The following is a 22374-nucleotide window of genomic DNA, read 5'->3' as shown; positions in this document are numbered from 1 at the left end:
ATGTGCGTGAGGCGGTTCCTGGTCGGCCTCACGTTTTGTACCTGCTACCTGGCTTCTTACCTCACGAACAAGTATGTCCTGTCTGTCTTGAAATTCACCTACCCTACGTTCTTCCAAGGGTGGCAGGCTTTAATTGGTGGACTTTTGCTTCTTGTGTCATGGAAACTGGGCTGGGCAGAGATCAACAGCAGTTCAAGATCAGATGTTTCCACATGGCTTCCTGCTTCAGTGCTGTTTGTGGGTATCACCTATGCTGGTTCCAGGGCACTGTCCAGACTGGCCATTCCTATGTTTCTCATTTTGCATAATGTAGCCGAAGTTATCATCTGTGGGCACCAGAAGTGTTTTCAGAAAGAGAAAACATCTCCTGCAAAGATCTGTAGTGCCCCCTTCCTCCTGGCAGCCGCAGGGTGCCTGCTCTTCAGTGACTCCCAGTTTGATCCAGATGCTTATTTCTGGGCTGTAATTCACTTATGCTGCATAGGGGCTTATAAGATACTACAGAAATCCCAGAAACCCAACGCGTTAAGTGACACTGACCAGCAGTACTTAAACTATTCAGTGTGGTGCTCCTGGCATATGCATCTCACCCCACAGGGGATCTCCTCAGCGTCCTGGACTTTCTGTTCCTGTATTTCTATAGATTCCATGGCAGCTACTGTGCCAGTGGAATTTTAGGATTCTTTCTCACGTTCAGCACAGTGAAGCTAAAATGCCAGGGCAGTGTGCAGCCTGGATTTTCTTTGCTAAGGGGCTTCCCTGGTGGCGCAGTGGTTAAGAATCCGCCTACCAATGCAGGGGACGCGGGTTCGAGCCCTGGTCTGGGAAGATCCCACATCCTGTAGAGCAACTAAGCCCGTGTGCCACAGCTACCGAGCCTGTGTTCTAGAGCTCGTGAGCCACAACTACTGAGCCCGCATGCTGCAACTACTGAAGCCCACGCGCCTAGAGCCCGTGCTCTGCAACAAGCCACCACAATGAGAAGCCTGCGCACTGCAACAGAGAGTAGCCCCCGCTCGCCGCAACTAGACAAAAGCCTGCGCGCGGCAACGAAGACCCAATGCAAGCCCCAATAATATAAATAAATAAATAAATAAATAAATAAATAAAACACCAAACAGAAAAAAAAAGAAAAAGAACTTGGCCACTTCCCTGGTGGTCCAGTGGTAAAGAATCTGTCTTCCAATGCAGGGGACGTGGGTTCAATCCCTTGTCAGGGAACTAAGATCCCACATGTCGCAGGGCAATGAAACCCACACAACACAACTACCGCGCTCGCGCACCTCAACGGGAGAGACTACGTGCTGCAAACTACAGAGCCCACGTGCACGAGAAATAAGCCCGCACACTGCAACAAAAGATCCCACATACCTCAACGAAGATCCTGCATGCCGCAACTAAGACCCAACGCAGCCAGAAATAAATTAAAAAATAATAAATCTTTAAAAAAAGTAGATCAAGAGGTCACATATTTCCCATCCTTGGGGCAAGAAAGACACTGCACATGCGTTAAAAGGCTCCTTGGGGCGTCAAAAGGCAGGGGACAGGGACCTCCCTGGTGGTCCAGTGGGTAAAACTCCACACTCCCAATGCAGGGGGCCTGGGTTCAATCCCTGGTCAGGGAACTAGATCCCACATGCATGCCACAACTAAGAGTTTGCATGCCACAACTAAGAAGTCCACATGCTGCAACGAAGAAGTCCGCATGCCGCAACTAAAGATCCCATGTGCCTCAACAAATATCCCCCCTGCCGCATCTAAGACCCAGTGCGGCCAAAATAAATAAATAATAAATAAATAACTTTTTTTAAAGAGGGGCAGCCAGGGGACACCAGACCATAATAAGTCATGTCAATTCCCCGCCCCCATCCCGCCAGAGGCCCTTGTGTTAGAATCCATCTTGTCTGAGGGCTGTGTGCATCTACGGAGGGTCCTGAGGCAAATCAGCCATGGGCCCAAAGCAAGATGATTGGCCAGAGGGGAAACAAAGACCCAGAAGACTGCCCCCTTATAAAGAATTGAAACTTCCCAAAGACTCGACTCTCTCGCTGAGTTCACCCGTCCATCTGTACTCTGCTTTTCTAATAGATGCTTTACTTTCCTTTCTACCTTCCGTCTCCTTGTCAGAATGTTCTCTTTTAAAGGCAGACAAAGACTGGGGCCCAGACTCTAGCCACAGTCCCTCGTGGTCTAGTGGTTAGGACTTGGCACTCTCACCACCACGACCAGGGGTCAAGCCTTGGTCAGGGAACTAAGATCTCACTTCAAGCTGTGGCTCACTGCCAGCTATACCGCTCACTGCTGTGTGTGTTCGAAATCACCATGATCTGAACCACTGAATTCTTGAGTCCCTGAGGCCGGGGGTCACTCAGGGCATTCACTGTGTCCTCATGTGCTTTAATAAAGATGCTACGTGAGCAGACTCATCGGGTATGAACACACAACATTCTGCTTGGATAACGGCCCAGGTGCCTCCTTGCAAGGCAGTAGTGATGTCCAAGGCCATCTTATTTTGGAGGACAGCTCTTCTCATTTAAGGATTGCTGGGTGTATTGACTAAGGGCTTCTATGTGTGCTATAACGTCCTCCAGGCCAATAGAGGGAATAAAGACAGTGGCCAAATGATCGCACCAGTGGAAAACAGAACTTGCCCGCCTGGGAGATAGCAGATGAGGGGAGGGAAGTTGGCAACTTTTGTTACTGTAGGATGGATTCTCCCCATACCCAGGGTGTAGTAGCCCAACCATCCAGCCACAGCCAAAGGGTTTTCCCACACATCATTGGGTCCTGTTTAGGGTTACCCAATACATATGTGGGTGACGTGACCAGTCAGTGCCAGACCAGTTGCTGTTCTTTAATATGACAGGATACCTGCACAGTTCCAATGGTATCCTCCCCATATTCCTGGTACAACTGGGTTGGTTCTGTTGAAAGTGTTTTTTCTGTTCCCAACATAGGGGTGCCTAGGTGCTCAAATATCCCTAACCCGGGGTAAGCCACATGAATCCATTGCAAATCTGAGCGTTGCCACCCATGCTTCCGATGGTGGTGCTTTTAGGACCTTTCTGGTCAGCAGTTGGCTGGGCTGCCTGTGTTGATCGATTGACAGAAAAAGAATACCCATGTCCAGTGTTACTGACGGTTTGTGCCCCAGGCAATATTGGTAATATCAGATGAATTAAGAGCATTCATCCTAATTTGTTTTTTTCTGTAATGTCACATACTGCTTTAGTGCCTTCTTATTTCGTTACTGGAGTGTTGGTACCCACCATGACGATCCCAATGAACTAGAGAGGAGCGGCTGCCCACATACCCAACAGCTGGATTGATTGCTGGGCGTATCTGTGGGCCCACTGTAGGAAGGTATTTCCATCATGTCCCCATCCTGTGACCGAACACCATAGGAACAGCAGAAGTCTAAGGTCAAAAAGACAGATTAGGGGCTTCCCCGGTGGTGCAGTGGTTGAGAGTCCGCCTGCTGATGCAGGGGACACGGGTTCGTGCCCCGGTCCGGGAGGATCCCACGTGCCGCGGAGCGGCTGGGCCCGTGAGCCATGGCCGCTGAGCCTGAGCGTCCGGAGCCTGTGCTCCGCAACGGGAGAGGCCACAGCAGTGAGAGGCCCACGTACTGCAAAAAACAAACAAACAAGCAAACGAAAAACAGATGATTTAGTAGGAACTGGTACTGGGAGGTCTTCCCTTCTAGAAGAATTACACCTGTGGCCTGATCCTTAGATGTTAACGTGGCTGCAGCTTTAGGAACTTGACCTGGTTGTACATAGCATATATGTTGGCCAGCAGAGGCAGCGCTGTCAGGCGTGAGATGGACTGGGAGTGGGATATGTCAGACCAGGACCACCACCTTGTCGTCCGTCTCAGTGGTACGTGTTCCATTCCAGGGACAGTGCATTTCCATGGGCGCAGCTTGTAGCAGGACAATAGGATTCCTCCTCACCTGGGGATGTGAACTAACTCACCCATCCCTGTGGGACGCCCCACTGCAAAGTCCGGTAGACAACGTCTGTCTCAGGTGTGATGGGGCTTGGTGATCTCAGCCGCACAACGTGGTGATCCACCATGATGAGAGTCGAGCCAGTGGCTGTCTCCCGTCACTTCCGTAACTTTACAGTGTTGGGTGTCTTGGCAGGGCTCCCCAGTCTGGCATACGAGGCAACAGGCCCTATTGGTCAATCATTTAAACGTCTTAAAGCCGGGGCTTCCCTGGTGGCGCAGTGGTTGAGAGTCTGCCTGCCGATGCAGGGGACACGGGTTCGTTCCGCGGTCTGGGGAGATCCCACATGCCGCGGAGCGGCTGGGCCCGTGAGCCATGGCCGCTGAGCCTGTGCTCCGCAACAGTGAGAGGCCCGCGTACAGAAAAAAAAAAATGTCTTAAAGCCTGCGATAGTACTTTAGTCGAATCGGCCAAGGTGGTTTTACCTGTTAGTCATTTAATCTGCTGCTTTAAAATCCCATCCTTCTTTCCTACCAACCCTGCTGCCTGCGGCTTTTAGGGGAAATGGAACTTCCGTTCCACATCATGTGCTTTTGCCTAATCTTGCACAACGTGACCCTTAAAATGTAACCCCGGTCACTGTCTTTTCGAAGAGGGTATCTGTACTCCGCTTCTCTAATCCCCTAATGGTGGCAACCCGGCTTGGGCGGCCACAGGAGAAAGCTTGGGTTAGGCTAGATGCCGGGTCCACGTAAACCAAGACATTTAGAACCCTCGCTTGGAGGGAGGGGGCCAATATAATCAATTTGCCAATCCCTCACTGGTTGGGAACTCCAGTGGAGGGCGCCAGAGTCCTGTGGCAGTTGCCTGGGGTGTTGTTTAGAGCACACATGCTGTGATGGCGTTAACCAAGTCACTTTATTTCAAGGGCAATCCAACATCCTTGGCAATATGCCATCCCAGTCAGGGACTGCAGTGGCTGCGGTTCCTATGCGCCCAATCTGCTGTATCTACGGAGGGGTCCACTAGGGCTCATACTGGGCTAGAGCATCAGCTCCCCATTTGCCAGGGGGCGTCAGCACCTTAAGAACCAGGGACATGGAAAACAGTGAGGGCTGCCTCAGGCTGTTGGAAGCGAACCCAAATGTCTCTCCACATATCCTCACCCCAGAAGGACTTATTCACGATCATCTACCCCTTGGCTTCCCGTTGTCCAAGCCATAGGGTTAATCTCTTCAGAACAGTCCAACTATCAGTGCAAAGGTTAGCAAACAGCCTGGGCTCCTGAGTGATCCCCAGCCAAATCGCTCTGAATTCAGCCCCCTGGCTGCTGCAGTTCGTTTGACATCCAGATGGTGTCAGTGTTGGGCTGAATAGCCACTACCATCCCTGTCACCGGTTGCCCGACTAGACCCGTAGGTGAAGCAGGCATCAGCAGGAATCTCCCCGACTTCCTCTCTACAGGTTACAGGGGCTACACAGGAATAGAGGTGGTGGGAGCAGCGGGTGTTTGGAGGATCTACATACTCTACAAAGCCTGGGAGCGCTCGCATTTCTAGAGAGAGTGGGCTGGCCGACCGGGTGCTCTTCTGCTGCGCAAAACGCTGTCACTAAGTCAACGTGGGAGTCTGAGCCATGGCAGAGGTGGGTCAATGGAGCGTATTGTCAATACACCCCTTGATAAGAAGGGATGTTATTACCATGATACGCTGGTTTTCGCGAGAGGTCCTATCTAACTCAAACTCAAATGATAGCCCTGCTTGGGAGATGCCCAGAGCTTTCAACTGCTTCACTAGTATTTTTTGCCTTCTCAACGGCAGCTTGTTGCTCTAATCCCCACATGCCCTTTCTTTACTTTAAAGCTGGTATAAAGGATGGAGACACCACTTCCTATCTATATATAGGAAGGGTAACAACAAGGTCCTACTGTCTAGCACAGGGAACTATATTCAATATCCAGTAATAAACCATAATGCAAAAGAACATGAAAAAGGATATATAGATATATGTATAACTGAGTCACTTTGGGTACAGCAGAAATTGACACAACGTTGTAAATCAACTATACTTCAATAAAATTTTTCTAAAAAGGATGGAGGCGTTGCATCAGGTGGGGAATAAAAGTCCTCCAAAACCCCCAAACCTGTATGAAAGCTTGGACCTCTTTCAGATTCTTAGGGATTGCCCCTTATCAATCACGGCTTCTGGGACAATGTACCTCTCACCCAACCAAATGACTCCCAGAAGCTTTACAGTGGTGCCTGGGACTTGAGTTTCCTGTGGGTTCATCCACATCATCGTCTCCCTCACAGATGTTCCAGCAAAATCTGCAGAGTGTCCTGCAGCAGACGCAAGTGTTTACCTGTCAACATTATATTATCAATGTAATGGGCTCATTTTAGTGATGTGGGGAAGGAGAACAGGGACAGGTCTGGGGCTCCCATCCCATGACATATGGTGGGGCTGTGCAGGTAGCCTTGGGGAAGTGCTTGAAACGTCCATTGTTGCCCCTCCCACTTGGAGGCAAATCGATCTTGTGACTCAGTGGCCAGGGGTAGATTGAAAAAAAGCATTTGCTAAGTCCGGCACAGCATGGTACACTCCTAGGACTATGGCCAAGGTATCTAAGATGGTGGCAATTTGGGGCACAACCGCATGGATGGGGGACACCCCTGTGTTCGATTCTCGATAGCCCAGGGTCACCCACCACGACCCATCTGGCTTTTTAACAAGCCATACCTGTCTGTTGGAAGCACTATGGGCAGGGTGTACAATACCCACTTGGTGCAGTTTGCGGATAGTTTCTCCTATTTCATTATGCCTCCCGGGCAATTTACATCATTTGACAGTAACCACTATTTTTTTTTTTTTTTTTTTTTTGTCGTACACGGACCTCTCACTGTTGTGGCCTCTCCCATTGCTGAGCGCAGGCTCCGGATGCGCAGGCTCAGCGGCCATGGCTCACGGGCCTAGCCGCTCCGCAGCATGTGGGATCCTCCCGGACCGGGACACGAACCCGTGTCCCCTGCATCGGAAGGTGGACTCTCAACCACTGCGCCACCAGGGAAGCCCAGTAACCACTATGTGAGGGGGCCGGTAGACTTACTGGTTCCCAGCTGGCATCTCCCCTCAGCATTGGTTTGATTACTCTAACCTCAATGTGGAAGTCACAGGTAGAGGTCTGTAGACTGAACTTGTAGGATGTCAATACCCAATATGTTCTCTGGTATTGGAGAGAGAAAAACCTCGTATTCTCGGTGGGGAGAACACCCAATTTACAATGTCAAAGGGACCTTCCTAACCAAAGGCATTGCCCTCCATGATCATCAGTGGCACAAAGGGGGCCTGAAAACTTCTGAGTGTGGCTATGTGGTGGAGTACCTTTGGCTCCAGTGTCAACCAGAGCCATCACCTTTTATTTATTTCAAGGGGACTAGTGAACAGTCACTTCAACTTGGAGCCTCCAATTGCTCTCAGTAGGCTTCACCTGGAGGAGATTTTGCCCTGCATCCTACACCTGAGGCATGGGAGGCACCCATCCCGAACAGGACTGTATCCCTGAGGCTTCTGTGAGAGCTAGCAGGGCACCAGGGATAGTCAGGGCAGGTCTGAACTATTCCAGTCTTAAGGCTTTCCACAGGTTGACTAATTGGGTTGCTCGTCTTCCTTTTCAGGTGAGGTCCTGGCAGCAATGAGGTTAAACCACATTTGCTCCTGGGTTACTTTTACTGAACCCTTTACAGCCAACTGGGATAGCTTTTTGTCTTCTCTAGTTCCCCCTCTGTCTCGGGGACCCATACCCATTCCCATGACTTAGCTCAGCATGGATATCAACATCCCATACCAGTCCCTACCAGGTGCTGGGGGCAGACTGGAGTATCTTGGCTTTCATCTCTTCAGTGAATGTGGCCCAATTAGGACCCTCAAAGACAAGAGCATAGATGGCCTCCCTTATTCCCAGCTCCCTAAGAACTTGTTCTACCTCCTCTATAGATTTTCAGGGTCCCACATACCCAGGGACATCTCCCTCACTGGGCCCTGGAGGCTGGAATAATCTATAAGGGAGTGAGTCATTTGAACCCCCAAGTACATGCAGGTGCTGCTAGAGGGCAGGGTGTGTGGTAATATTACTCATTTTCTCTGCCTCCTGGCCAGTCAGAAAAATGCCACGACCCCAGGTATCCCAAAGCCGCACTAACCACTTCTGGATACTTTCCTTAGCCTGTTGCTGGAACTTGGCTGTGTTGACCTAAAACAATAAAACAGCCAATTATTTTACCAATAAAATGTGTTTATTTGGCAACAGCAAAGAATTGCAGTTTGAGACATGCAATCTATGGTGAACCACGGGGAAGTCTGGAAAACAAAGAAGAAGAATATTCTTTTATAGAAGAGGGAGTTGGGAAGGGCTGCTATAAACAAAGAGTCCGTCAGAGGAAACTGGGAGTTTGAAGTGTAGTGGCTTTTCATTGGCTGAGTTGTTTTTTTTTTTTAACATCTTTATTGGGGTATAATTGCTTCACAATGGTGTGTTAGTTTCTGCTTTATAACAAAGTGAATCAGTTATACATATACATATGTTCCCATATCTCTTCCCTCTTGCATCTCCCTCCCTCCCACCCTCCCTATCCCACCCCTCCAGGCGGTCACAAAGCACCGAGCCGATATCCCTGTGCCATGCGGCTGTTTCCCACTAGCTATCTACCTTACGTTTGTTAGTGTATATATGTCCATGCCTCTCTCTCGCCCTGTCACAGCTCACCTTTCCCCCTCCCCATATCCTCAAGTCCATTCTCCAGTAGGTCTGTGTCTTTATTCCCGTCTTACCCCTAGGTTCTTCATGACATTTCTTCTTTCTTAAATTCCATATATATGTGTTAGCATACGGTATTTGTCTTTTTCTTTCTGACTTACTTCACTCTGTATGACAGACTCTAGGTCTATCCACCTCATTACAAATAGCTCAATTTCGTTTCTTTTTATGGCTGAGTAATATTCCATTGTGTATATGTGCCACATCTTCTTTATCCATTCATCTGTTGATGGGCACTTAGGTTGCTTCCATGTCCTGGCTATTGTAAATAGAGCTGCAATGAACATTTCGGTACATGACTCTTTTTGAATTATGGTTTTCTCAGGGTATATGCCCAGTAGTGGGATTGCTGGGTCATATGGTAGTTCTATTTGTAGTTTTTTAAGGAACCTCCATACTGTTCTCCACAGTGGCTGTATCAATTTACATTCCCACCAGCAGTGCAAGAGTGTTCCCTTTTCTCCACACCCTCTCCAGCATTTATTGTTTCTAGATTTTTTGATGATGGCCATTCTGAACTGTGTGAGATGATATCTCATTGTAGTTTTGATTTGCATTTCTCTAATGATTAGTGATGTTGAGCATTCTTGCATGTGTTTGTTGGCAATCTGTATATCTTCTTTGGAGAAATGTCTATTTAGGTCTTCTGCCCATTTTTGGATTGGGTTGTTTGTTTTTTTGATATTGAGCTGCATGAGCTGCTTGTAAATTTTGGAGATTAATCCTTTGTCAGTTGCTTCATTTGCAAATGTTTTCTCCCATTCTGAGGGTTGTCTTTTCGTCTTGTTTATGGTTTCCTTTGCTGTGCAAAAGCTTTGAAGTTTCATTAGGTCCCATTTGTTTATTTTTGTTTTTATTACCATTTCTCTAGGAGGTGAGTCAGAAAGGATCTTGCTGTGATTTATGTCATAGAGTGTTCTGCCTATGTTTTCCTCTAAGAGTTTGGCTGAGTTTTGACAGTCTCATTGGCTGGACAATTGCTGGGCGAGGAGAAATTCTTTCTTCCTCCTGCTGGGTAGCAATGTAGTAACCTTCCTCCTGTCGGAAATGCAAAGATACCATCTCTTCCTGTTGAATCTGCAATTGGGAAGGAGTGGTAGCACGAACCCATTCTGGCCTCTTGACTGCATTTTAAGTGAGGTTTTTTTTTGTTAATTTTCACATTTTCCCCTCTTGATCAAAAATCTTTCTCTGAAAACATTGTTGATCAAGAGTCAGGTTTCTTTTTTTTTTTTTCCAGATTCAGTGACCTTTTGTCCCTTGATGCGAGGAAAACTTTCCTGGGTGTCATGGCCCAAGCTGGAGGGAGAAGTGCACAGATTGGAAACCTACTGAGGTCACATTCCAGTAACAAGGGGTAGTAGGAGGGAGACCTCTCCGGCATTTCCCATCTAAAGTCTGTATCTTAGAGTAGTGAGACCAGCAAGAGGACACTCAAAACTGAAAATTAAACACGTGGTTTGGGAAGACAGTGCAGGATTAAACAGGAAGCAATAATTGATGGACTTTTCACAAAAATAGCAAAACTTCAAAGACTTGTTTTTAAAAAAAATATTGTTATCTCAAAAGAACTATTTGGAACTAAATGTTTTATCAATAATACAGCCTGTAGTTTGCAAATTCAGAGACCAAGGATTTGGATAAGAATCCAGAGTCAATTAATAGTCCAGATGAAAGAGAGAGGCTTCTAAGCGAGAGAGAGGCATGGACATATATACACTACCAAACGTAAAATAGAGAGCTAGTGGGAAGCAGCCGAAGCAGCCACATAGCACAGGGAGATCAGCTCGGTGCTTTGTGACCACCTAGAGGGGTGGGATAGGGAGGGTGGGAGGGAGGGAGATGCAAGAGGGAAGAGATATGGGAACATATGTATATGTATAACTGATTTACTTTATTATAAAGCAGAAACTAACACACCATTGTAAAGCAATTATACTCCAATAAAGATGTAAAAAAAAAGAGAGAGAGAGAGAGTGAGAAGCTTCTGTGAATTCCAAACCTTTGAGCCTGAATATCTTGGGAAAGCTTCCTCACCAGATGTCGTCTGCCTCAATTCTGGGATATCTTTACCTTCAGGTCACCAGATGATGTACAAGTCCAGTCAGGATTTGTTATTTAACCCAAACGAGAGCTCTCTCTTTTTATCAAATGAACAGTTACTAGATTTTCAACATTGCTTTTCCTTTTCTGGGGCCAGTGGTTGGGCATTTCTTGTCAATTTTTCTAGATCATCATCTTAGGGAGCATCCCTTTGGACCATGACAGAAGTTTGGCCATTGGTCCCTTTTTTTTTCCGGTACGCGGGCCTCTCACTGTTGAGGCCTCTCCCGCTGCGGAGCACAGGCTCTGGACACTCAGGCTCAGCGGCCATGGCTCACGGGCCCAGCCACTCCGCGGCATGTGGGATCTTCCCGGACCGGGGCACGAACCCGTGTCACCTGCATCGGCAGGCGGACTCCCAACCACTGCGCCACCAGGGAAGCCCCTGGCCATTGGTTCCTTTGAGAGCAGTTTTTGGCAAAAATATCAGTGAGTTGATTTCCTTTAGCCTCTAGGGAGTCAAGCTTGGAATGCCCAGGGATCTTAATAGTAGTTAAAGCGGCTGGCAAGAGCATGACATCTAATAGATTTTGGGTATAAGAGCCTTTTTTTTTTTTTTTCCAGCACGCAGGCCTCTCTCTGCTGTGGCCTCTCCCGTTGCGGAGCACAGGCTCCGGACGCGCAGGCTCAGCGGCCATGGCTCACGGGCCCAGCCGCTCCGCGGTGTGTGGGATCCTCCCGGACCGGGGCACGAACCCGCGTCCCCCGCATCGGCAGGCGGACTCTCAACCACTGCGCCACCAGGGAAGCCCAAGAGCCATTTTTAATATTTTCCCCATTAGAGGTAAGGAAACTTTGCTGTTTCTGTAATATCCCAAAGTCATGGGCTACCCCAAAGGCATACTGGATATTGGTGTAAATGTTTACAGTTTTGCTTTTGCCTAAGTACAAGTCTGAGCGAGAGTGTATAATTCAGCTTGTCAGGTCGAAGTAGCCAAAGATAAAGGTGCTGCCTCAACAATTTTCAGAGGTGTAATAACATACCCAGCACGATGTTTACCATTGTCATCCTTTAATTAGGAACCATCAGTAAACCATGAACTATCTACACTGGTTAGAGGAGTCTCCTATAAATTATTACAGAGAGTCAAAGGGTGATCTGTCAGTGTTGAATAGTCATGAGGGGATGCGTCAGTGAAGGAGAGGAGAGAAATAGCAGGGTTGAGGTTACAACAACGTGAGTTACGTGAACAGCAATTAGCAAAAGGATTTCATAGGAGGTAAGCAACTGAAAAGTGTTGAGTGTGCTGGGAATTCAGGAGAGGTTCTACTGCATGGGGTGCAAAGATGGTTAAGGGGGATTCCATAATTATTTCTTTGGTGGCCTTAACCAGAAGGCCAGTAGGAGGAATGGTTCTAAGGCAAAGGTGGTGGGTATTCTGTGGCACACAGGGTCCAGATACTTGCTATAATACCCTATGGGTCAATGACGGTCCCCATATTTTTGGATGAGTCCTCCAAGAACATTCCCTTCCTTCTCAAATACAAAAAGGAAAAAGGGAAGCTGATAATTAGGATATCCAAGGGCAGGTGGTTTCATTAAGTTTTTCTTTAAGGCTCCAAAAGCTATGCCATCCTGACCTCCCCAAATAACGGGGTCAAGTTTGCTGTTTATATGTTTTTAAAGCATATAAGGGCTGGACCATAAGAAAGAAATTTGGAATCCAATTTCAACAGTAGCCAGCTAGCCCAAGAAAACCTCATAATTGCTGCTTAGTTTTAGGTTTTGGGAAGTTCAGGATGCTGTGAAGCCTACTTGGATCCAAATGTAGTCCTCGTTCCAAGATCAGGTACCGTAAACATCAAACCTTAAATTTGAGCAAAATGCAATTTTTCTCTGGAGAATTTATAAGACCAAAAGTTGTTTTGTTTTTTCTCTTTCTTTCTTTCTTTTTTTTTTTTGGCCGCAAGATCTTATTTCCCTGGCCAGAGATTGAACCTGGGCCACTGCCGAGTCCTAAACACTGGATCACCAGGGAATTCCCAAGACCAAAAGTTTTACCAGGTGGATGCTATCTTCCCATGAAGAGGATTGAGAAAAGAAGCATAGGAGCAAATCATCTATATATTGCAACAAAGCAGAGTCTGAAGAAAATTTTGCATTATCCAAATCAGCTTTCAAGATTTTGTGAAACGTTAAGAGACTTCCCTCGTGGTCCAGTGGTTAGGACTCCATGCTTCCACTGCAGGGGGCAAGGGTTCGATCCCTGTTCTGGGAACTATGATCTCGCATGCCGTGCAGTGTGGCAAATAAATAAATGAATGAATGAATAAATAAATATTTATGAAAAGTTAAGAGGGACTCTCTGTGAAACCCTGGGGCACTACTGTTGAGGTGTATTGTTGTCCTTCCCAGGTGAAGGCAAAAAGATATTGGCTAGCCTTATCAACTGGAATATTGAAGAATGCACTGCATAGATCAATTATGGTGAAACTTTTGCTTTCAGTGGGAACGAATGTTAGTAGTGTGGATAGGTTAGAAACAACAGGGTGACAAGGGATAACAATGTTGTCTATTGCTCAGAGCTCCTTGACAAACCTCCATCCTCAGCCCTTGAGTTTTCTCACAGGTAAAATAAGAGTGTTACAAGGACTAGCGTAAGGAATAATGAGGTGCTGACCCTTGTAATCTTCTGTTATGAGCTTTATAACTTGAAGCACATCTTTACTTATAGAGTATTGATTAATTCTGGGGAGAGGTTTGTTTTTTTTTTAATAAATTTATTTATTTATTTATTTTCGGCTGCTCTGTGTCTTCGTTGCTGCCCGCGGGCTTTCTCTAGTTGCGGCGAGCAAAGGCTACTCTTTGTCGCGGTGTGCAGGCTTCTCATTATGGTGGCTCCTCTTATGGCAGAGCACGGGGTCTAGGTGCAAGGGCTTCAGTAGTTGTGGCACGTGAGCTCAGTAGTTGTAGCTTGTGGGCTCTAGAGCGCAGGCTCAGTAGTTGTGGTGCACGGGCTTAGTTGCTCCGTGGCATGTGGGATCTTCCCGGACCAGGGATCGAACCCGTGTCCCCTGCATTGGCAGGCGGATTCTTAACCACTGTGCCACCAGGGAAGTCCCTGGGGAGAAGTTTTGAGAGATCTACTTGAATAGCAATGAGAGATGCACTGTGGATTTTGCCAACACCAGATGGAGATTTTGCCCATAAGGGGGGTGGTAGCTGAATCAATAGGGACAAATGATCAGGGTTTCCAGAATCAGCTCCAGTATCATCAGAGATGGGGCAAATAAAAGATGCTGAAGGGTTATTTAATTCACCTGATTGGTTATTTTGATTGCTACTGTCAAATTCAAGTATTATTTCCCCATTTTGGGAGAAAGAAATTCTGGCATGATACATTTCTAAGAAGTTTCAGCCTCATAAGTATGGGCAGAGGAACTAAGGAGAAAAGGGTGGGTATCCCTCAAGGGACCTAAACAAAAGGGAATAGGCTCAGAGACAGGAACCTCTGGAGGTTCATCAGAGATCCCCGATGTTTGAACTGTTTCGGTTCTCCAAGGCAGGGGCTGCTGTAAAGCAGTGGGATTGGACACCCAGAGTGTGGCTCCAGTGTCCATAAGGACAGAGAGAGGTTCATTCCCAGTCTGGAGAGTTGTTTCTCTGAGCAGATTAAGATAGAGTATTGGGAAGAGCCGATGTAATTCCTCGGAGCCTCAGCATTGGGAATTAGAAAGGCTGGTTAGAAAACTGAAGACGTCTGAAAGCCTAAATTTGTAACAATCTCATTTCCAGCGTCCTGGCTTTTTGCAATAATAGCAGAAGCTAGAAAGGTTTGGTTTCATTTAGAGAACTTCATTTTTCAGAGTTGAAAGTTAAGAATTTTGCAGGTCTTTCTTTTAGATGACGCATCTAGGGTGTGAGCGTGCTGATTTGCCAAATTAACTAAATCTGGAGTGGACATAGTTCCCCCTCGACCCTGGTCCTTTTTTTTTTTTTGACCCTGGTCCTTTTAACTAAAAGAGAAAGATCCCAGTTCAGCACACTAATAAACACAGAGTTAAAGGCTACCCAAGTGGATTCAGCATCTGAAGGAAGACCAGAATTTTCTTTGAAAACAATCTGAAGTTGATTATAATAGTCATGAACAGGTTCATCAGATTTTTGTGTGCAAGCCTAAATTTTGTTCCAATCAATAGGTGTAGGAAAAGCTCCTGTAACTTATCCGTGGAGGTCTCCAGCAAATGTTCTAGCTTCTTGCCAAAAGGTAGGGGTTTATTTTTCTAAATCTCTTTCAGAGGATGTTCCCATTTGTCTAGTTTCATCCGATATTTGTCTTGACCCTCACCAACAAGCATGTGGGCTAACTGATATAGATCTGGAAAACCAGGTTGGTAAGTTTTGAGACAGGCTGGGACCTGGGACCCTTTACTGGAAGGCTTGCACCGGGACAAATGTCTCCTCTAGCAACAGAATACAAAGAAACTATAATATAAGGGACTGAAAATAACTACACGCATGCTCAGTAGGGGCAGTTATGAACAATAAAATACAGAAAGACCACAAACCAACTGCTATTCCTGTGGTGCCAGTGAAAGCAGGGTACTGTGCATGATTCCTGTACACAGCACCGCCAAGGTGGTACACAGACCACTTAAGTATGCCTCTGCCCAACCCACCGATCCACCCTCACTTTCACCCCATTTAAAGAACCAGCTTGAGGGCTTCCCTGGTGGCGCAGTGGTTGAGAGTCCGCCTGCCGATGCAGGGGACGCGGGTTCGTGCCCCGGTCTGGGAGGATCCCACATGCCGCGGAGCGGCTGGGCCCGTGAGCCGTGGCCGCTGAGCCTGCGCGTCCGGAGCCTGTGCTCCGCAATGGGAGAGGCCACAGCAGTGAGAGGCCCGCGTACTGCAAAAAAAAAAAAAAAAAAAAAAAAGAACCAGCTTGACCCCCCCGCTTGGGGAGTAAATAGCACACTTCCAATAGGAACAGCCAGGTTGCAAAGGAATTAGACTGAGGACTAGTACAGTTCCAGGAGAAATGGCCTGGTTTCAAAAGTCAGGCCAAAGTGCCAAATGAGTACTCCCAGAAAGGACAGAGCCTTTAACAGAAAGGATGAAGGCTTCAAAAATAAATAAATACAATAAGCAGATTCCCAAATAAAGCCTGGAGACTTTCAAAATGCAAAAAGAGCAGAGCTTGAATCCAGGGGAAAATTTACCCTCAAACTCAAGGGTTGGCAAGGAAGCAGGGAGTTCAGTGGGCTCTGTGGGTACCAATACCTGTTTGCTCACCAGCCTCAGAGTCACTGGGGGTCTTCTCAGAACTCCACTTCTCAGATACCAAGTAGTATTGACCTAAAACAATAAAACAGCCAGTTATTTTACCAACAAAATGGGTTTATTTGGGAACAGCAAAGAATTGCAATTTGGGACATGCCATCTATGGAGAACCACAGGCAAGTCTGGAGACATAGGAGAGAAACGCTCTTTTATCGAGAAGCGGGGGAGTTGGGAAGGGCTGTTATAAACAAAGAATCCATTGGAGGAAACTGGGAGTTTGAAGTGTAGTGGCTTTTCTTTGGCTGAGTTGTGACAGTCTCTCATTGGCTGGGCCGTTGCCAGGCAAGGAGAAATCCTTCCTTCCTCCTGTTGGGTAGCTAAGTAGTAATCTTCTTCCTGTTGGAGATGCAAAGGTACCATCTCTTTCTGTTGCAGAACTGACACTGAGGGGTAAGGTATGAGAGCTCGTCTTTCAGGCTTCCCCACTCCATTTTAAATTAAATGTTTATTAATTTTCCCAGACGCTATATCAGTAATCTCAGCAGGCATATATTCTCTCATCATGAATGTTTCCTGAACTGGGGGCTGCCCCACTGGCTGAGTTTGTCATTGTTGTGCTTTTGCTTTCCTTGGTCTCAGGGGTCCGACAGCACAGAGTGCTTTGTCTGTTTCACCATCAATCACCACATCTTCCCGTTCACTCTCCTCACTTTCCCAGGGGTCCTACCTCTTAGTGGCTTTGTCACAAGTGTCCCGACCTTAATCTGAGACAGCTTGCACCCTCCTAGTTTTGAAAAACAGCACACTCAGTTCTCCAACTTAACATCCTGCTCTCTCACGTTGTCCATCAGCCCCAAAGTTAGGAGAGAAGTGAACAACCTCACATCCTTCTCTAACCTCAGCTCTTCCCTCAACTTCTAGCTCAAACTTCAGCCTCTGGTTGGGCATCAGTGGCCAGCCCCCTGTGGAAGCCATTAATCTCCCTTCTTTCCTGAAGTGCACTCTGCACAGTTCCTCAAACAGAACATCAGACCAGTTGGTGTTTTCAGGACATCCCTGAACTTATGCAGAGGTCCATGAGCATCTACATACAGGCCACTCTTCCCCACAGAGAGGTTGATGACCAACCTGTAATTTCCCTTGCAATGCCTCTTCCCCAAGGCCCATTTTTTCAGTCTCCTGGCTGGCTCACCAATTGTTCGTTCCCAACCTCTGGAATTCCTTGAGTGAAATCTGAAACTGGCCCCTATAGAGAGAGGGTAAGGAGAGATGGAAGAAAGAGGCAGACCACTCCAGATGGGTAGGTGGCAGGTTTAATAAGCAAGGGAACTTACTTATGAGGCTTGTCCTGTGTGGCTGCAAGATGAGTAGATATCTACACCCACCCACCAGAAACTTACAAGTTTATACAGAGGCCTTAATGGGGTACAGTCAGATATATCATCTAGATGGTCTCAAAAGTACATTACTTTCTCAAGGTTTGTCTTGAAGTGACTTGAAAGGAGAAAAGTGGGCATAATATACATTCCAAGGATAAAGGAAGAGATATGGAACCTCCAATTGCCCTGGTCCAGCTCCCAGTTCAACCAGTGGTCACATCCTTTTGGTGACCTCTTGCAACAAGAAACATGGTTTGAATGCCCACACTCAGCCCTGGGACTGAGAAAGGAGTGCTGATTGAACTGTGGACCCAGGGAAATGTCCAATGTGGGTGGAGGACACTCTGGAGCTTCTGTGTCTTACAGGAGAGGGAGGAGATGCTGGAACAGGGACCATGGGAGGAGCTGGAAGGAAAACAAGAATGACTGTGACATATCGAGAGACAAGAATCCACTCAGGGGCAGGCAATAGATTAAATTCTGGATTCCTCTTTAGGGAAAGCAAGAGCCAGGGAGACGTGCCTCCCCTTGGACCCAGTAACCCCATTTCTGGGAACTCAATCTAAGGAAAGAATTCAATTGAATCCAAAACTTATCAAATGGTGACAGGGATGAACTCTCACAGGGGTGTGAGAAGGCACCAGGTATTGAGCTAAACACTTTTGATATATTGATTTATTTCATCATCATAACAACTTGGGAAGGACCTGATATCACACCCATTCGATAAGAAAGCACAATCTGGGACTTCTCTGGTGGCGCAGTGGTTAAGAGTCTGCCTGCCAGTGCAGGGGACACAGGTTCGATCCCTGGTCCCGGAAGATCCCACATGCCATGGAGCAACTAAGCCCGTGTGCCACAACTACCGAAGCCCATGCGCCTAGAGCCCGTGCTCGGCAACAGAAGCCACGGTGATGAGAAGCCCTCCCCCAGTAAGGAAGAGTAGCCCCTACTGGACGCAACTAGAGAAAGCCTGTGTGCAGCAATGAAGACCCAACGCATCCAAATAAATAAATAATTTTTTTAAAAAAAGATGAGCTAATTCTATATAACCATATATTTTTTAAAAAAGAAAAGAAAAGAAAAAAGGAAGCACAATCTCAGCAAGGTGAAGTAGCTGGTCCAGAGCCAAGATGGAATTTGAGGTCGAGTCTAAGCTGCACCTAAGACCCTCCAGGGCAATGCTTCTCACCCTCAGAACTGTCGAGACCCAGCATCCTCTGTAGTGGAGGGGTCACCGTCCTATGTATTATATAGGATGTTAAGCGTCAGCCCTGGTTCCCACTCACTAGATGCCAGCGCATTTCCTCCCCCAGTTGTGACAACCGAAACTGTCTCCAGCCATTGCCAAACGTCCCCTGGGGGTGGAATCGTCGCTGGGTCAGCGCCTTCCTATAAGCACGGCGATGTCCTCTGTCGCCCACACATGGCCATATATAACTGAAAACACCTCAATGTCCCAAAGTAAGGTGTTCTGTCAATGCAATGAAATACATGTGTAGTTTCATGAACAGAAATAAAGCAGTTAAGTGAAGGAAGGATTGTGGATGAGCTTTTGGTCCTTTACGAAATGTGTTTCTTTAACGTCTTACATTATTCTCTTATAATTAACCACAAAAAGAAAAATCTCCTATGGGAATTCCCTGGCAGTCCAGTGGTTAGGACACTGCACTTTCACTGCTGAGGGCCTGGGTTCCATCCCTGGTCTGGGAACTAATATCCCACAAGCCATGAGGCACAGCCAAAAAAAGAAAAAGAAAAGGAAAGAAAAATCTCCCTTGTGTGTGCTCCCTGCTCCTAAAATAGTGTCTCTGCCCTGCCCGCCCCAGAGAATGATGGTGGCCTCCTCTTAACTGAACCCCTTATGAGCCTGTGGTTTCTACTTGCCTACAAGGAATGTTCCAGTATGTTTTGGTGGAACTAAGTTTGTCAAAAGTAACAAAGAGCCAAAGTTGGAACAATTTGAGTGACAAAATAATGTCGAGTGTAAAATTGATATCCACGAGTCCACACAGATATAAGTAAATGATTGAATAAATAAATAAATGAGGGAGAAGAGACAAATCTCTCAGGCAGAAGAATCCCAAACAATGTACACAAATGTTCTGCCCTCGAGGAGGTAGAGCACGACTCCCCATCCCTTAGGTGTGGGCTGTAAATAGTGACTTCCTTCCAAAGGGCACACCACCTCCGCCAGGTGGTCAAGGTCGACATCACGGGGATAAGTCACACTGACGGCGCGTGCCCTGGACACATGTGTAATGAGAAGGGCACTTCCCCTCTGTGGTTCTTCTCTCCAAAGCCCAGTCCGACCACGAGAAAAACACCAGACAAATCCCAACTGAGGGCCCTCCTACGGAACACCTGACTCCAAACTGTCAAGTTCATCAAAACCAAGAAAGTCTGAAACACTGTCTCAGCCCAGAGACATAAATGTCCTGTGAGGATCCTGGGGCAGAAAAGGGACATTAGCGACACACTGAGGAGATCTGAATAATGCATGGACTTCAGCTAATAATAATGTTATCAATCAGAATTTGTTCATTCATTGTAACAAAGGCACCATACAGCTGTAAGAGGGTCAAAGTAGCGAAAATGGGGTGTGGGGTCTTTGGAATGTTTTTGTACTCTCTTCGCTATATTTCTGCAAACCAAAATAAAATGATTCTTTAAAAAATAGCAAAGCTAAAATCAGCAGAACGGTGGCATAACTATTTCCATTGGGAATTTTAGCGGGAAAACCCACAGACTTTCTGTTTGCAGCACTGGGACTAGAGTGAGGTGAATAAGGCACTTGCTTTGGTTGCAGAATGTAAGGGGGGCACCCAAAGGTTCTATTATGATCACCCCCATTTTACAGCTATGGAAACTGGGGCTATGAGGAAATCTCTTGCCTAAGGTCCCATAGGGAGGCAGGGCTGCTCACACACTCTCTTGGCCTCTACCTGAAATCATGGTCCCAAGCTGAACCTAAAGTCTGAAGGCCAGCACAGCGGGGCTCCAATAAGTCAGCTTTCCCAAGGGTCGTGTCTTTGCACTTGGAGTCCTGGCCTGGAACGGAGGACCCTACTCATGGGACACACAAGCTCCCCCTGGGCCTCCTCAGCAAGATCATCACTGATCCCTTGTCAATCTGGCTGCTGAGTGGTTTTAATGGGGGTCTTCTAGGCAGAGAGATGTCCAACTGGGGACATGGGCCCCTGGCCTCGGCCCCATGCACCATCTGACCCAGCTGACTGCAAACACGGCAAATGGCTGATGCAACAGAATCTGGGCTGTGGTCAGGCTGCGGCTGAAGAAGCCACAGGAAATGCACGCAGCTGCCTTCCAGAGGTCACAGCTGGCAGCTGGAAGCCTGTAATCAAGCCAATTTCCAACAGGAAGTTCTGGCTCCCCAGGCCACATGGAGGGGAGATCAGTGTGGCCTGAGTTTCCTTGAAGCTCACTCCAGGGTCCAACCCCCTTTGGAGGCCTCTCCCCAGACGACCCCCGGGCCCTCTGGGTTCAGCGTGTTCCAGATGGACATGATCATCTTTCCTCAAAATGTGCTCCTCACTCCATGGCCGTGTTTCTGCATTACCCACCTCTCCTTCTGCCCCGAGCCACACAGCCGTCCACACATCCACTGAGTGCCTACTGGATGCCAAAGCGTTTTACTCAGAACTCCTCACCGGCCCCTCCTGCTGAGGCTGCTCCTGTTATGGCCGCACTTTACAGATGAGGAAACTGAGGTTCTGTTAGCACAAGTCCGTGTGCCCTACGCACAGTGAGGTCAAACCGAAACGTCAGAGTTTGGAGCAGAGAAAGGTTTATCGCAGGGCCATGCGAGGAGGTGGGAGGCTCGTGAACGCGGGGTTCAGAAAAACCCTGAACTCCCCGAAGCGTTTCAGCAAAACATTTTTAAAGTCCGGGTATGTGGGCGGCGGCGGTGGGGGGAGGTGTTGGTCACAGGGTCTGTGATCAGCTCGTGCACAATTCTCTGATTGGCTGATGGTGAGGTAACAGGGTGGTGTCACAGGGGTTAGTTAAACATGATCAATCCTTAGGCACCACTAGGCCTGGGGGCTACATGCTCACGGTCATCAAGTAGTTAACATCTTCCGTTTGGCGAGGGAGGCGTTTCTCATCTGTAAAAACAACTGAGGAATGAAGGCCCCACAGGGTCCTGCTCGCTGACAGTTCAGAGGGTTTATGTGGAGTCCTGGGGTGGTAGGGGCAGATTGTGGAAGTAGGAGCCGGTTCCTGGGTGGAGCTAGAACAGGGACCTGGTTTGTTGGCTGGGGCAGCCTCTGGTGGCCAAATAGGGGGACTGCAGCCTTAGTCTCGTGGGTCCATCCAGATCGTCTCTCCGCTCCCACAGGCTACGGTCCCTCCTCTGACACCCTCCATGGCACCCTACGGTCCCCTTGGTGGGGGGGAGGGGCAGGGATGCTAAGTGAACCCCTGCTAGGTCACCAGGGACACCCCTGAATTCAAAACCCAGCCTCTTCTGTCAGACCCAGACCCTGTCCCCAGTCCACTAGTCACCTCTCAGCCTCAGTTTCCCCAGCTGGGGACTTGGGAACCAAAAATGCCCTCGGCCTCTTCAGGTCGTGGTACAGATGAACACAAAGGTGGCATGCACTAAACACTCAGTAACTGCAGTTGTCACCCTCAGAAACATAAAGGAGAAGGGCAGGGACTTGAGATGGGGTGTCGCAGGTAGCCCCAGCTCCCCTCCCACAGGATCTCACTGGCCAGCAACCAACCCAGAAAGTCCGGACGCCATAATTAGGCAGAAACAACCCACCTCTTTTTCTGAGAAAGGGAAAAAGGAAACCGAAACAGAAAGCCTGGGCTCTGCTCTGCCTTTAGATGCCCTCTTTCAAGTATCTCCAAGTCAGAGGATCCTCCTGGAACTTGT

General features: G+C 47.8%; 1 pseudogene; it reads left to right on the top strand.

Annotated features, from left to right (window-relative positions):
• On the top strand, positions 1-7630 carry LOC113608867 (transmembrane protein 241 pseudogene; annotated as a pseudogene).
• The last annotated feature ends 14744 nt before the right edge of the window (positions 7631-22374 follow it).

The sequence above is a fragment of the Aethalodelphis obliquidens genome, unplaced genomic scaffold (genome assembly GCF_003676395.1).
Source record: "Aethalodelphis obliquidens isolate GAN/ISIS:26980383/991018 unplaced genomic scaffold, ASM367639v1 scaffold53, whole genome shotgun sequence".
Classification (NCBI taxonomy): Eukaryota; Metazoa; Chordata; class Mammalia; order Artiodactyla; family Delphinidae; genus Aethalodelphis; species Aethalodelphis obliquidens.
This window is presented reverse-complemented; position numbering and strand designations above follow the sequence as displayed.